The following is a 4,787-nucleotide window of genomic DNA, read 5'->3' as shown; positions in this document are numbered from 1 at the left end:
CGCTGGCCTCAGCAATGTATTTATAAACAGGTCTCCTCAGGTCAGAGAAAAAAATGCCCAACAAGCTACTGGGACTGCACCAGAACGCCAAGCTTTTGCACGGTGAAGGGAGCCCCTAGCAAAATGATCAGGCGACCTACACACGGAAGGTACTTACCAGTGATGCACTGGGAGTTAACGTCCGAAACGATCCAGAACATGGCAACTCAACACCAAAACCGTAACCTCTTTAAAAAACGGGCAGAGGGGGCACCTAGGTGGCTCAGTGGGTTAAAGCTTCTGCCTTCGGCTCAGGTCATGATCCCAGGATCCTGGAATAGAGCCCCACATCGGGCTCTCTGCTCTGCGGGGAGCCTGCTTCCCTCTCTCTCTCTGCCTGCCTCTCTGCCTACTTGTGATCTGTCTTGTCAAATAAATAAATAAATCTTTAAAAAATAAATAAATAAATAAAAATAAAAAAACGGGCAGAGGACCTGAAGAGACCCTCTCTAAAGGAGACATCCAGACCGCCAACAGACCCATGAAAAGATGCTCGACGTCACTCCTAGGAAAACGCCCACCAAACCCACGAGCAGCTGTCAGGGCGGCTCCGGTCGGAAGACGAGGGCCGACCGGCGCGATTAGGAGAAAGGGTGGCCTTGTGCACCGCCAGTGGGCACGCAAGCTCAGGCAGACGCTCTGGAGCGCAGCCTGGAGGGTCCTCCGGAGGCTGAAAACAGAGCTGCCCTAACCAGCAATTGCACTACAGGGTATTTAACCCCACAAATGGGAACACTAATTTAAAAAAAGACACATGCCCCCCGGTGCTTGCAGCAGCAACGTCCACAACAGCCAAACTATGCAGAGCCCAGAGGCCCACGGACAGATGACCGGATGAAGAGGACGCGGGGGAGCTCATGCGTGGTATTACTCAGCCGTAAAAAAGAATGGATCTTGCCATTTGTGATGTGGATGGAGCTGGAGGGCGTTGTGCTGAGTGAAGTGAGGCAGAGAAAGACAAATATCACAGGACCCGCACGTGTGCAACCTGAAACACAGGACCCACGCGCACGGATCCACGACCTGCCCTCCGGACCCCTCCCTCTCAGAACCTCCAGGCAGCGGTCGCCGCGGGGCTGGAGACGATCCGGCGGCTGGACAGGACGGTGGTGGCACAGCTCCACTCGGCCGAGTGACCGCACCTGACCTCGGCCGTCTTCACGCCGCGCCTGCCCCTCGCTGCTTCACGCCACATCCAACTTCCGTTACCAAAGACGCTGGGATTCTCCTGACCCTATTTGGGTGCTGCGGGTTTTCCAGCACAGTCTTCTGGCTTCGTCTGAAAGCTTCTGCTTAAGGACGTTGCCGGGTCGAGGCCTTCTGCCGTCACCGGGAACACCCCATGGTCTCCCGGCTTCCGCTGCCTGCGCCCATCCAGAAAGCTGTCATCCAGACGCTTTCCACGCCGACTACAGGTTTTAAGGACAGAGGTTCAAGCGGGTTTTTCTTCATGGTGCTTGAGGCTCAGAGGGCTGCTTCAGCCTCCAGATGCTCCTCCTCCGGCAGCCCCGCGCCACCACGCCCACCGTCACGCGGTGTACCCAGCAGCACCCCCCGGCACCCCGGCCTCGCTCTCGTTGCCCGGCGCTCCCAGCGCACGTTCTCTCCTGTCGCCCGACCCGCTCGTCACCGCCGGTGTCCAGTCTGCTACGCCCCCTCGAGTGCCTGCCGCAGCTACTGGCGGTCCTGGCTCTGGACCTGGTTCCCTTCAGTTCTCTGCTGGACTCTCCACAGCTCTTCCCTCTCCGGAAGAGCTAACTGTCGCCCAGTCCCTCCCACTTCCCCGCGACTCTTCTCAGCCAGCTCAGGATGCTCGTTCTGTGGGAGAGAAGTAAACCGAATCCCACAGCCTCTGCCCCGAGGCTGCTTCTCACGTCCTCTCTCAAGGTCTTCACGGTCTCTCACGAAGAGGTGCGGGACACTTTACTTGTAACACTTACTGCAGAAACAATGGCGTCTCTTGCACTCGTGACCTCAAGTGAAGGGGGGGGTCCTAAGTTCTTGGCAGCCCCAGACTTGAAGTCACATCCCTCTGCCCAGATGGAAATCGCCAAAAGCACGGCCCCCTGCGCCGACTGGGCAAACACGGGGCGGGACCCAAGCAGCACCACACACGGGCTCGCGTGCCCCCGGCCCATCCTCCCACGGCCCCCAGCCCCCAGGGCCTTCCAGCAGAGGCCCGCGTGCCCGCTCGTGCTCTGAGCAGCCCCGTGGGAGGCTGGCTCAATCACCAGTCTCCTTTTCTCCCGCATACAAATCTTCTCCTCTCCAGCGGTCACTGGGGGTCTAACGACACCCTGGGAAGACACCCTGACGCACAGGGAGGCGCTGTCACTTCCAGAGCCGGGTCTGAACGGCCCACTGCGGTCAGGCTGGGTTACAAACTCGCTCGAACAGGAAACCCTTCACTCGAAGGACGGAAGCAGCAGGACCGTCTTAAATACTGGCGGCAGAGGGGGCAGGCTCACCAGCAGTTGAGGGTGAGGACGCTCCCCGGCCAACACCCAAGAGGCCGGTAACCGCCAACGGTCACGGAGCAAGGTCCGTGTGACCGGAGGCGGCAAGGGCTGGGGCTGTGCCATGCAGAGCTGAACCGCGCACCCGGGGACAGACACTACAGACACCAGGCGCTACGTGGATGGGGGCGGCGACAGAGTGCATGAGAAGCGCGCGCTCGGGACCTGCCACAGCAGCAGGGCAGGGAGGCTGAGGAGGAGCCCCCCCAAACCTGAGCAGCAGCACGGCGGATCGAGCAGGAGCACCACGGACACGAGGTGTCAGTACACAGGTGCACTGGGTGCTGGGGACACGGGCACACTGCCCCGGCCCAAGCTCATCACCCAGGCAGCTGGGCTCCACGGGCATCGCCGGCAGCTCTGGGGACCACGCTACAGGTCGTGCACCGCGCCACTCGCCCACGGTCTGCAAATAGCACTTTGCGAAGTGACGCGCTTTCACCAGTCCTGTGTTAACCCAGTGGCTACCGGGCGGCAGGAACCAGGGAGGGAGACGGGTGTGGTGCGCCAGGCAGGGCGCCCTTGGCAGGGACAGAGCTCTTTCCTGCCCTTCCAGCCCTGCCTTTCCTATGCTTCAATTGCTGGTTCAAGGAATAAACTTAAGACTAAAAATTCCAGATCGCACACCTGCGGCACGTGGCAGGGCCTCCCAGCCGTCGGCGCTGGCTGCAACACCACCGCCTGCAGGTATCGGGAAACAAAGACCCAGATTAAAACAACGCATCACTAGGCCAGCTGGGCGCTCAGTCTGTTAAGTGTCCAACCCTTGGCTTCAGCTCAGGCCCTGATCCCGGAGTCGTGAGAGCAAGCCCTGCATCAGGCTCCCCCCTCAGCAGGGAGTTCCAATGGGATTCTCCCTCCGCTTCCCTCTCTGCTCCTCACAAAGCTCACACTCCCTGAAACAGTTCAAAAAAAATATTCAAACAAAATGGTTTCAAAAAGTTGACATGGGGCGCCTGGTCTGCCTTCGGCTCAGGTCATGTTCTCAGAGTCCTGGGATCGAGCCCCGCATCAGGCTCTCTGCTCCGTGGGGAGCCTGCTTCCCCTCTCTCTCTGCCTGCCTCTCTGCCTGCTTGCGATCTCTGTCAACTAAATGAATAAAATCTTAAAAAAAAAAAATTCTAAAAAAAATCTTGAAAAAGAAGTTGATATGACCACACATCGTGATGGTCGGTCATTGTACAACAAACACACATACAGAATCATTGTGTTGCACATGTAAAACTAATATTTTATGCCAATTAAACCTCGATCAAAGACTTTAACATTAATCCAATTTCATTATTTGGTAAACATGAGCGCAGCAGAACCGTCCTACTCCAGCTCCTCTCATTCCTGCACAACCCGTTCGGGAGCCGCACCAAGATCACTACTGGACGCAAACCTACTCACGGACACTGAATACATTTACCGCCCAGATAAGATTACTGCCTCAGTATCATCGAGCAAAGCTGTCAACGCTCTCTTCAGAACCGGGAGGGGAGAGGTTAATGAATACTTAAGAAAACCCCGGGGTCAGGGCACCTGGGTAGCTCAGTGGGTTAAGGCCTCTGCCTTCGGCTCGGGTCATGGTCCCAGAGTCCTGGGATCGAGTCCCGCATCAGGCTATCTGCTCGGCGGGGAGCCTGCTTCCCCCACTCTCTCTGCCTGCCTCTCTGCCTACTTGTGATTTCTGACTCTCAAATAAATAAATAAAATCTTTAAAAAAAAAAAAAGGAAAGAAAGAAAGAAAACCCCAGGGGCGCCTCGGGGGCTCAGTGGTTTAAAGGCTCTGCCTTCAGCTCAGGTCATGGTCTCAGGGTCCTGGGATTGAGGCCCGCATTGGGCTCTCTGCCCAGTAGGGAAACTCCTGCCTCCTCTCCTCTCTCTGCCTGCCTCTCTACTTGTGATCCGTCAAATAAATAAATAAAATCTTTTAAAAAAAGGAAGAAGAAAAGGAAAACCCTGGATTGCAGGCATTGTGTTGATGTAAACACATTAAAATAATTAGACAACTAGGGGTCGCAGCAGCATAGGAACCATCTAGGAAAAGCAGAGAAACAGTCCTGTGGGTCTCTAACTACTTGGCCACGACTCAGGAGCCAGCTGCCAAGGATGAGAGGATTAGGGGTTGATGCTAAAGACACCCACCTCCTTCTGTAAAGGCCAAACAAGAAAATTACACACCTACCTGAAAAATCATTGTCTAGACACAAAAAGGTTTCAAAATGCATCCACACAAGCACATTGCTC

Source organism: Meles meles, chromosome 6, assembly GCF_922984935.1.
Source record: "Meles meles chromosome 6, mMelMel3.1 paternal haplotype, whole genome shotgun sequence".
Taxonomy (NCBI): domain Eukaryota; kingdom Metazoa; phylum Chordata; class Mammalia; order Carnivora; family Mustelidae; genus Meles; species Meles meles.
This window is presented reverse-complemented; position numbering follows the sequence as displayed.